Source organism: Triticum aestivum, chromosome 5B (genome assembly GCF_018294505.1).
Source record: "Triticum aestivum cultivar Chinese Spring chromosome 5B, IWGSC CS RefSeq v2.1, whole genome shotgun sequence".
NCBI lineage: Eukaryota > Viridiplantae > Streptophyta > Magnoliopsida > Poales > Poaceae > Triticum > Triticum aestivum.
The window spans coordinates 483,296,388-483,308,950 of record NC_057807.1 but is presented as its reverse complement, the minus strand read 5'-3'; positions in this window follow the sequence as shown (position 1 = coordinate 483,308,950).

Below are 12,563 nucleotides of genomic sequence, written 5' to 3'. Positions count from 1 at the left end.
TAAGCCTCCGAGTGAGAGGCAGACTCATCACTCGGTAGGATTTTTATCACTTAGGCGAGCACTGGGCTGCAGCTAAGCCCCCGAGTGAGAGGCAGACTCATCACTCGGTAGGATTTTTACCACTTAGGCGAGCACTGGGCTGCAGCTAAGCCCCCGAGTGAGAGGCAGACTCATCACTCGGTAGGATTTTATCACTTAGGCGAGCACTAGGCTGCAGCTAAGCTCCTGAGTGAGAGGCAGACTCATCACTCGGTAGGATTTTTATCACTTAGGTTCAGGCAAAATAGATTCGCGGCTAAAGTAGCATACACAAAAGAAATAAACAACAACCACTCAGAAGGAGTAAATTATGTCTTTTGATAATTAAACTAACAGGTATCCCTTATTACATCCAATCGGTTTAACTATTTAAGAATAGAAATGGCGGAGCAGATCCGCATTCCAGGCACGCGGCTCATCTCTATTGTGTTCGACGTTGAAGAGACGGTATGCTCCGTTGTGGAGCACCTTGGTGATGACGAAAGGGCCTTCCCAAGCGGGGGCGAGCTTGTGTGGCCTTTGTTGATCCACTCGGAGGACCAAGTCCCCTTCCTGGAATGCACGACCCCTTACGTTCTTGGCGTGGAATCGACGTAAGTCTTGCTGATAAACGGTTGACCAGATCAAAGCCATCTCTCTCTCTTCCTCCAAGAGGTCGACTGTGTCATGTCAAGCTTGCTCTGCTTCTTCTTCTGAGAAGAGTTCGACCTGGGGAGCGTTGTGGAGCAAATCGCTCGGCAAAACGGCTTTGGCTCCGTAGACCAGAAAGAATGGAGTCCGCCCAGTCGACTGATTGGGGGTTGTCCTCAGCCCCCAAAGCACCGATGGGAGCTCATCGACCCAAGCCCCTGCCGCGTGCTTGCAGTCACGCATTAGCCGAGGCTTCAGCCCTTTGAGAATCAATCCATTCGCTCGCTCAGCTTGTCCATTCGACTGGGGATGGGTGACTGAAGCGTAATTGACTCTCCTGCCTTGGGAGGCGCAAAAAGCTTTGAACTCTTCAGAATCGAAGTTCGAGCCGTTGTCCGTAATGATGCTGTGCGGGACGCCGTATCTGAATATAAGTTCTCTGATGAAACTCACGGCTGTGCTCGCTTCAAGGCTCTTAATGGGCTTGGCTTCGATCCATTTGGTGAACTTGTCGACTGCTACCAGCACATGAGTAAATCCACTCCTGCCTGTCCTCAGAGGTCCTACCATGTCCAATCCCCAAACGGTGAAGGGCCAGACGAGCGGAATAGTCTTCAGGACAACCTTCACACTTGTCCACTATTTCCTTTGCCATCTCGTTAGCGTGCGGCTAGTAAAACCCGGCTCGGTATGCTTTGGCTACGATGGTCCGAGAGGACGCATGGTGACCACAGGTCCCTGAGTGGATATCATTAAGGATCATTCGGCCTTCTTCTGGCGTGATGCACTTCTGACAGGCTCCAGTTACACTCTCTCTCAACAAATGTCCTCTTATCACAATAAAGGCTTTAGACCGTCGGACGATCTGTCGAGCTTCTTCTTCATCCTCTAGGAGTTCCTTCCTAAGAATATATGCGATGTATGGTATTGTCCAGTCGGGAGTGATGACCAAAACCTCCATGATTAAGTCGACCACGGCCGGGACCTCGACTTCAGTCAGATCTGTGGCACTCTTGGGCTGTGGTGACTCTTCGGTGAAAGGATCTTCTTGAATCGAAGGTGAATGGATATGTTCCAGAAACACGTTTCGGGGAATAGCCTCTCTCTTTGAGCCTATCTTGGCCAACTCATCTGCAGCTTGATTTTTCAGTCGGGGTATATGGTGGAGCTCCAAACCTTCAAACCTCTTCTCCAGCTTTCTCACTACATTGCAATAACCGGTCATGGATGGGCTTCTGACATCCCATTCCTTCATGACTTGGTTAACCACCAAATCAGAATCGCCGTAGACCATAAGGCGACGGACGCCGAGTGAAATGGCCATACGCAACCCGTATAGAAGTGCTTCATATTCAGCTTCGTTATTGGAGGAATCAAAATGAATCTGGAGAACGTAACTAAGCCTATCTCCGCGGGGGGATACCAAAACTACTCCAGCACCTGAACCATTCAGCATCTTGGAGCCATCGAAAAACATAGTCCAATGTTCCAGGTGAACTTGAGTCGGCAATTGCTGTTCAATCCACTCGGCCAGAAAATCTGCAATTTCTTGGGACTTGATGGCCTTCTTTGCCTCGAACTTGATATCTAAAGGGAGGAGTTCAATCGCCCATTTGGCCACTCGACCAGTTGCATCTCTATTATTCAGAATTTCAGATAGTGGCGCATCGCTGACGACTATAATGGAGTGGTCAGAGAAGTAATGCACAACCTTCTTCATGGTCATGTATATCCCATAGACAAGCTTCTGATAATGCGGGTATCGTTGCTTGGATGGAGTCAAAACTTCAGAGAGATAATAGACTGGGCATTGAACCTTGTAGGCTTTTCCTTCTTCTTCTCGCTCGACCGTGAGTACTGTACTGACAACTTGTCCAGTGGCTGCAATGTAGAGCAGTAAAGGCTCCCTGCTGATTAGTGCAGCGGCACCGGCTGGGTGGAAAGCAGGGTTTTGAGTTCTCCAAACGCTGCTTCAGCTTCATCAGTCCACTCGAACTTATCAGACTTCTTCATCAATCGGTAAAGAGGCAAGGCCTTTTCACCGAGGCGAGAAATGAATCGATTCAGAGCGGCCAAACAACCAGTCATCTTCTGAACGTCATGCACTCGCACGGGGCGTTTCATTCGGAGGATGGTATCAACTCTCTCTGGATTGGCGTCGATCCCTCGTTCGGAAACAAGGAAACTGAGTAACTTTCCTCCTGGAACTCTGAGCGTGCATTTTGACGGATTAAGCTTGATATCGTATCTCCTAAGGTTGGCAAAGGTTTCTGCAAGGTCAGTCAATAGGTCGGAACCTTTGCGAGACTTGACCACAATGTCATCCATGTACGATTCCACATTTCGACTGATTTGAGTGAGAAGGCACTTCTGAATCATTCTCATGAATGTGGCTCCAGCATTTTTCAAACCAAAAGGCATGGTGACATAGCAAAAGCACCCGAATGGGGTGATGAAGGCTGTTTTTATTTCATCGGGACCATACAGTCGGATCTGATGGTATCCAGAATATGCATCTAAGAAAGACAAGCGTTCATACCCTGCAGTCGAATCAACAATCTGATCGATGCGAGGAAGAGGGAAGTGATCTTTCGGGCAGGCCCGGTTGATATGCTTGAAATCAATGCCATACGAAGTGAATTATCCTTCTTAGGAACCATGACTACATTGGCCAGCCACTCGGAGTGGTAGATTTCACGGATGTACTCTGCTGCCAACAGTCGAGCCACTTCTTCGCTGATTGCTTTCTTCCTATGCACGGCAGACCACCGAAGATGTTCTTTGACGGGTTTTATTTTGGGGTCGACACGCAAATGGTGCTCGGCCAGTCCTCTGGGTACACCCGGCATGTCAGAAGGTTTCCACGCAAAGATGTCCCAGTTCTCACAGAGGAACTGGACGAGCGCTTCTTCCTATTTGCTGTCGAGTGTCGTTGATATATGGGTCGGTGCGGCACTAGGATCCGTCGGGTGAATATGAACTGGCTTCGTCTCGCCAGTCGACTGGAATGCAGAATCTATGGCAGGTTTCTTGGCTCTGAGCAGATCACTCGGATCCGCGTTCTTTTGATATTCTTGGAGCTCAACTGCTGCCATCTGTTCATCGGCGATCTTGGAGCCTTTTTGGAAACACTCCTCAGCCTTCTGTCGATTGCCTGTAACTGTGATCACGCCTTTGGGGCCAGGCATCTTCAGTTTGAGGTACACATAACATGGTCGAGCCATAAAGCGTGCATAGGCTGGCCTACCCAAAATGGCATGATAGGCACTCTGGAAATCCACGACTTCAAATGTCAACTTTTCCTTACGGTAATGCTTTGAGTCACCGAAAACCACGTCGAGGGCGATCTGTCTGAGTGACTCGGCTTTCTTCCCAGGAATAACACCATGAAAACTCATATTGCTCTCGCTAAGCTTGGACATCGGAATTCCCATCCCCTTCAGAGTCTCAGCATAGAGGATGTTCAGACCGCCACCACCGTCCATCAGTACCTTAGTCAGACGAGTGCCTCCAACCACGGGGTCGACTACTAAAGCTTGCCTCCCAGGGGTGGCCACATGAGCAGGGTGGTCAGACTGGTCGAACATAATGGTTGTCTGAGACCATCTCAGGTAGGTGGTCGTCGTCGCGGGAGCGACCATGTTCACCTCCCTGTTGATGACCTTCAATCAACTCTTGCTTTCAACATCAGCGAATATCATCAGTGTGGAATTGACTTTGGGATAACCATCGTCTTCCTCTTCATCTTCACCTTGGTCCGACTCCTTCTCCCTTTCAGTGGGTTGTTTCTCTCTGAACTGCTGGATTAGGAGTCGACACTGCCGGGTGGTATGCTTCGGGTAAATCAGATTACCTTCCTCATCTTTCTTCGTGTGGATGCGGCATGGCAAATCCATCATGTCATTCCCTTCCTTATCCTTCACCTTCTTAGGGGCCCAGGGCCCTTTAGGTTTGCCCTTAAACTTTCCTTGATTCACTGCCGCAATCTCTTCGGGCGCTGCCGGCTCGGCCTTGTGCTTTTGCTTCCGACTGGAGTTACCTCCACCGGTATCTTGCCTGACTGGTTTGCTCTTCCCGCTACGGAGTCGATCCTCTTCTTCTCCGTTAGCGTACCGGGTGGCTATTTCCATCATTCGAGCCAGAGTCATATCTCCAATCCGACCGAATTTCAAGACCAACTCTCTGTATTTGACGCCTTCCTTGAAGGCGCACACGGCTTGATGATCTGAAACATTCTTGACGGTGTGGTGTAGGGTGGACCATCTCTGGATGAACTCTCTCAAAGTCTCATTCGGCTTCTGCACGCACTGCTACAACTCAGGCAATCCTCCAGGTCGCTTGCACGTGCCTTCGAAAGTCCTCACGAACACTCGAGATAGCTCTTCCCAACTGTGAATGCTACCCGGAGCCAACTGAGTCAGCCATGCTCGGGATGACCCTTCCAACATGAGTGGAAGATGCTTCATTGCTATCTCGTCGTTACCGCCCCCGATCTGCACAGCCACTCGGTAATCTTCAAGCCAAGTTTCAGGCTTGGATTCACCAGTGAACTTACTGATCCCAGATGCCAGCCTGAAGTTGGGAGGTATCACTGCTGCCCTGATGGCTCTGCTAAAACACTCGGGACCAGAAACATGCACTCGGCTGCCACTTGGACGGTCTCTGTCAGGGTCTTCTCTATGTGCTCTGTTTCGGTCGACCAGGCCTTGAACGAGGATAGACCTCGCGTCGAAACCCGGTTCCCTTGGGTCGACTGAATTCCTGCGCTCACCACTGTGACGGCGCCTATCATCATTCCTCTGAGGCACGTATGACACACTCCTCGGAGGAGGCGTGGGTCCTCGACTACGATTGTCACGGTCGAGTGGATGATCATACTGCCCACGGCCTTCACGCCGCGGAGGCGATCTTGGGCTGTGGGCCGACTGAACCGTGTCCGCTGCAACGGATCTGCTATGAATCCTATTCCATGACTGAAATACTGTTGTATTCTGCTCTCCTGCTGCTCTAAGCAGGGCCTGCATCTGCATCAGCCCTCTGCCAGCTTCCGACTGGGAAGGTTGGATGGACTCTGCTATTCGGTCCGCAGCTGTGAGATTCTGAATCGGCGTGCGGTATACCTTAGGTGGAGGCAGGAAAAGTTGTCATCGACTGGATTCATGGATCCGCTCCTGGGCGCGCTCGTCGAGAGTGTGCTGAAGGTTATCCAGTCGAGTGCGCTCAGCCAAGTTGGCTAAGCGCGCTTCCTCCAAGGCTCGAGCCTCGGGAGTTTCTCCGGCGATGGGCGTGTGAAGTGTGTCCATATTGCGACGACGTTGATCCTCTCTCTGCTGCGAGGAGAGAGGTTCGGGATGATACTACTCGTGGACCCGTGATGGATCGCCACCAGCCTCTTCGCCGTCCTCGCGGCAAAAACCAGGTGGGCCACGCGGACCATCGACCATCAAGACTTCAGCCGCAGGATCGCTGCTATCGCACTCGGACGCTGTCTCCGCGGAGCCAGTCGACAGATCGAACAGGCCGTGGAGAGTTTTGTCGGGCTCGTTGCCGCGACTTGATGGGTGGATGAACATCGAGCCACTTCATGCCTCACCCACCGCCGAAGCCGCGACCGAACGGATCGCTTGCGGCGACGGATAGCGGGAAGGGGGGATGCCACTGGAGTCGACTGATACTGGGTCGACGGCTGTCAAAGAAGAACACCATGAATGCACGCGCTAAAGTGCGTCGCCCCTCGGATGGGGAGTGCCTCGACATCGAGCGGAGCTTCCTGGAGCCATGTTGAGTCATCGGCGACGAAAACGAGCGCGCCGAGACGGATCTCGCGGCCCTCAACCATCTCGCCGCCGGAAACCATGATGACGATCGGAAAATGAACTTGCAACTTCACCAATGAGTCGCTAAGATACCTGCCCCACGGTGGGCGCCAACTGTCGTGGTTCTAAGTCTGACAGTAGAAAGAGGGGGTAGGTATGGAGAGGCAAGATCTTAGCTATGGCGAAGATGTACACGCGATATTTACAAGTTCAGGCCCTTCTCAGAGGAAGTAATAGCCCTACGTCTCGGTGCCCGAAGGCGGTCGATTGGATTATGTGTGCTGAATTACAGAGGGCGCGAACCCTTGTGCCAGAGGAGGGGGTGGCTTATATAGAGTGCGCCAGGACCCCAGCCCCCCTCCATTACAAGGGAACTAATGTACATAAAGTAGGGCGTTACTGGTAACGCCAGCATTTAGTATTCTTAATGCTCATGAAGACTAAGGAGTAAATATCTGGTCGTTGTGTGCTCTTCTGACTTCTGGTCTTTGATATGGTCGAGTGATCTTCCTTGTGGTCGAGTGACGACAGGTAATGATCGTCGAGTGGTGTGAGCGTCGAGTGGATTGCACTCGACGTACGAGACTGGTGCTCTTCTGTTGACTCTTGGTCTTTCCATCTTCCAGGGTAGTGACCTTGGGTAGGACGTATAAGTCGAGCCTATGACCCTACCCTGGGTCTGTATCCTCGTCAGCGCCCCCCTTTCCTTCTCCTACTCCCTCTCCTTCCCCCTTTCCCCCTCCGGTAAAAGGAAAGGGGGGCGAATTGGACTAGGAATCCAAGTGGGACTCCTCCCCACTTGGGGCGTGCCTAGGCCGGCCTCCTCTCCCTCCCTCCTTTATATACAGGGGGGTGCCTGAAGGAAATATGCCCTAGAGGCAATAATAAAGTTACTATTTATTTCCTCATATCATGATAAATGTTTATTATTCATGCTAGAATTGTATTAACCGGAAACATGATACATGTGTGAATACATAGACAAACATAGTGTCACTAGTATGCCTCTACTTGAACTAGCTCATTGATCAAAGATGGTTATGTTTCCTAACCATAGGCATGTGTTGTCATTTGATTAATGGGATCACATCATTAGGAGAATGATGTGATTGACTTGACCCATTCCGTTAGCTTAGCACTTGATCATTTAGTATGTTGCTATTGCTTTCTTCATGACTTATACAAAGTTCCTGCAACTATGAAATTGTGCAACTCCCGTTTACCGGAGGAACACTTTGTGTGCTACCAAACGTCACAACGTAATTGGGTGATTATAAAGGTGCTCTACAGGTGTCTCCAAAGGTACATGTTGAGTTGGCATAATTCGAGATTAGGTTTTGTCACTCTGATTGTCGGAGAGGTATCTCTGGGCCCTCTCGGTAATACTCATCACCTAAGCCTTGCAAGCATTGTAACTAATGAGTTAGTTATGAGATGATGTATTACGGAATGAGTAAAGAGACTTGCCGGTAACGAGATTGAACTAGGTATTGGATACCGACGATCGAATCTCGGGCAAGTAACATACCGATGACAAAGGGAACAACGTATGTTGTTATGCGGTTTGATCGATAAAGATCTTCGTAGAATATGTGGGAACCAATATGAACATCCAGGTTCTGCTATTGGTTATTGACCGAGAATAGTTCTAGGTCATGTCTACATAGTTCTCGAACCCGTAGGGTCCGCACGCTTAACGTTACGATGACAGTTTTATTATGAGTTTATAAGTTTTGATGTACCGAAGGTTGTTCGGAGTCCCGGATGTGATCACGGACATGACGAGGAGTCTCGAAATGGTCAAGACATAAAGATTGATATATTGGATGACTATATTCGGACACCGGAAGTGTTCCGGGTGTTTTCAGAGAAAAACCGGAGTACCGGAGGGTTACGGAACCCCCCCGGGAAGTGATGGGCCCTAGTGGAGAGAGAGAGGAGCCGGCCAGGGCAAGAGGCGCGCCCCCTCCCCTTGAGTCCGAATAGGACAAGGAAGGGGGGGCGCCCCCTTGCCTTCCCCCTCTCCCACTCCTTCCTTCCCCTCCTTCTTGGAATAGGAAAGGGAGGGGGCAAACCTACTTGGAGTAGGTTTCCCCCTCCTAGGGCGCGCCTCCCCTTAGGCCGGCCCCCTCCTCCTCTCCCCCTTTATATACGGGGGAAGGGGGCACCCCATAGACACACAAGTTGATCTACGGATCGTTCCTTAGCCGTGTGCGGTGCCCCCCTCCACCATATTCCACCTCGGTCATATCGTCGCGGAGTTTAGGCGAAGCCCTGCGCCGGTAGAACATCATCATCGTCACCATGCCGTCGTGCTGACGGAACTCATCCCCGACGCTTAGCTGGATTGGATCCCGGGGAACGTCATCGAGCTGAACGTGTGCTGAACGCGGAGGTGCCGTACGTTCGGTGCTTGGATCGGTCGATTCGTGAAGACGTACGACTACATCAACCGTGTTGTCATAACGCTTCCGCTTAACGGTCTATGAGGGTACGTAGACAATACTCTCCCCTCTTGTTGCTATGCCATCACCATGATCTTGCGTGTGCGTAGGAATTTTTTTTTAAATTACTACGTTACCCAACAGTGGCATCCGAGCCTAGGTTTTATGCGTTGATGTTATATGCACGAGTAGAACACAAGTGAGTTGTGGGCGATACAAGTCATACTGATTACCAGCATGTCATACTTTGGTTCGGCGGTATTGTTGGATGAAGCGGCCCAGACCGACATTACGCGTACGCTTACACGAGACTGGTTTTACCGCCGTGCTTTGCACACAGGTGACTAGCGGGTGTCAGTTTCTCCAACTTTAGTTGAACCGAGTGTGGCTACGCCCGGTCCTTGCGAAGGTTAAAATAGCACCAACTTGACAAACTATCGTTGTGGTTTTGATGCGTAGGTAAGAACGGTTCTTGCTCAGCCCGTAGCAGCCACGTAAAACTTGCAACAACAAAGTAGAGGACGTCTAACTTGTTTTTGCAGGGCATGTTGTGATGTGATATGGCCAAGACGTGATGCTATATTTTATTGTATGAGATGATCATGTTTTGTAATCGAAGTTATCGGCAACTGGCAGGAGCCATATGGTTGTCGCTTTATTGTATGAAATGCAAACGCCCTGTAATTGCTTTACTTTATCACTAAGCGGTAGCGATAGTCGTAGAAGCAATAGATGGCGTAAACGACAACGATACAATGATGGAGATCAAGGTGTCGCGCCGGTGACGATGGTGATCACGATGGTGCTTCAGAGATGGAGATCACAAGCACAAGATGATGATGGCCATATCATATCACTTATATTGATTGCATGTGATGTTTATCATTTATGCATCTTATCTTGCTTTGATTGATGGTAGCATTTTAAGATGATCTCTCACTTAATAATCAAGAAGTGTTCTCCCTGAGTATGCACCGTTGCGAAAGTTCTTCGTGCTGAGACACCACGTGATGATCGGGTGTGATAGGCTCTACGTTCAAATACAACGGGTGCAAAACAGTTGCACACGCGGAATACTCAGGTCATACTTGACGAGCCTAGCATATACAGATATGGCCTCGGAACACGGAGACCGAAAGGTCGAACGTGAATCATATAGTAGATATGATCAACATAGTGATGTTCACCATTGAAACTACTCCATCTCACGTGATGATCGGACATGGTTTAGTTGATTTGGATCACGTGATCACTTAGATGACTAGAGAGATGTCTGTCTAAGTGGGACTTCTTAAGTAATATGATTAATTGAACTTAAATTTATCATGAACTTAGTACCTGATAGTATTTTGCTTGTGTATGTTTGTTTGTAGATAGATGGCTCGTGCTGTTGTTCCATTGAATTTTAATGCGTTCCTTGAGAAAACAAAGTTGAAAGATGATGGTAGCAATTACACGGACTGGGTCCATAACTTGAGGATTATCCTCATTGCTGCACAGAAGAATTACGTCCTGGAAGCACCGCTGGGTGCCAGGCCTGCTGCAGGAGCAACACCAGATGTTGTGAACGTCTGGCAGAGCAAAGCTGATGACTACTCTATAGTTCAGTGTGCCATGCTTTACGTCTTAGAACCGGGCCTTCAACGACGTTTTGAACGTCATGGAGCATATGAGATGTTCCATGAGTTGAAGTTAATATTTCAAGCAAATGCCCGGATTGAGAGATATGAAGTCTCCAATAAGTTCTACAGCTGCAAGATGGAGGAGAATAGTTCTGTCAGTGAGCATATACTCAAAATGTCTGGGTATAATAATCACTTGATTCAACTGGGAGTTAATCTTCCGGATGATAGCGTCATTGACAGAATTCTCCAATCACTGCCACCAAGCTACAAGAGCTTTGTGATGAACTATAATATGAAAGGATGAACAAGACAATTCCTGAGCTCTTCGCAATGCTAAAGGCTGCGGAGGTAGAAATCAAAAAGGAGCATCAAGTGTTGATGGTCAACAAGACCACTAGTTTCAAGAAAAAGGGCAAAGGAAAGAAGAAGGGGAACTTCAAGAAGAACAGCAAGCAAGTTGCTGCTCAAGAGAGGAATAGCACCACACAGCTCCTCCCGGCCACCATCTTGTTAGGCAATCCCCAACAGTGTAGCCCTCTTAGTGACCTCCATGATGCTCCACCGGCGATAGCGGCTTGCTCTCCATTGATGTAATCAGCCAACTCAAGAGAGGAATAGAAATGAGTAAGGTGGTGCGGGGTTGCGTCTATTAGTGATGAGAAGCGGAGAACCAGGAGGTGCCGTCATTGTGTGGGGGTCAACAATGGGCAGGTCGTTGTAAGAATAGCACGCGGTCGTCAATGTCCCAAATTGCCTCGCGTTGGGATGGGAACGAGCAAACGTCAGTTGGTTATTATGATGTTCGTAAAAAGGAACCCAAATATGTAGCGCCTATCAACTAGAGGGCAGGCTCCAGTGAACGTTTTGTTCGCTGGTGGAGGTACATTCCAGCAAACTAAATTGCCCCATGTGGAACGTTCGCTCGACCACGGTCCAACGCAACCCCCCAGCTGGCCCAGATAGTACGCGGGGGGAAAAGCTAGGCCCAGTGAATTATTTTTTTAATACCATCAGAAAATAATAAAAATGATGATGCATAAAAGGTAGAGAACATAAATTTACAAATTGCTATGCTCTAAAAATATGAAAAATGCCTATATTTTCTTTGCCGAAAACAAGAAATAAATTTACCATGCTATAGATTAAAAAATGCCATGCTCTTCATAAAAGAAAAAGGCATGCTCTTTATGATAAAAAAAATTGACATACTCGTACTAACTAGAATTGCCATGCTCTACCAAAATTACATGCTCTTTATAAGTAAAAATGCCATCCTCTTTAAAATAATAAATGACATGCTTTATAGGGAAAATGCCAAGCTCTTTGTAATAAAAAATTCATGCTCTACAAAAAATGCCACGCTATTTAAAAAGTGTCTCGCTCTTAATAAAAAATGACATGTTATTTTTAAAAAGTGCCATGCTATTTAAAAAATGACATGCTCTTAATAAAAATGCCATGCTCTTAACAACAAAAATGACATGCTATTTTAAAAAATGGCATGCTATTAAAAAATGTGATGTTACTTAAAAAAATGTCGTGCTATTCAAAAAATGACATGTAATTTTTCTTAAATGACATGCTCTTAATAAGAAAATGTCATGGTCATTAAAAATAAAAATGCCATGCTCTTAATAACAAAAATGTCATGCTCTCACAAATAAAAATGCCATGGTATATACATCAAATGCCATGGCTTCTACAAAAATGGCATGGTTCCTACACAAAAATGCCATGCTACCTATAATATAATTGCACGTGGCAAGTTTAGAAAATCCCCCCTCTAAACAATGGTACTTGGCAATAAACAAATATAACTTGCACATGGCAATCTTTTAGAAACATGTTCTCTAAAAAAGCATGGCAATCTTTTAGAAACATGTTCTCTAAAAAAGCATGGCAACCTTTTGGATTTTTAATGATTTTTTTCTTTTAAAAATATGGAATCTTTTTTGGAAATTTTCTGGATTTTTCAGTTGAAAATTTCAAGTGAAAAAGGAATTCATATT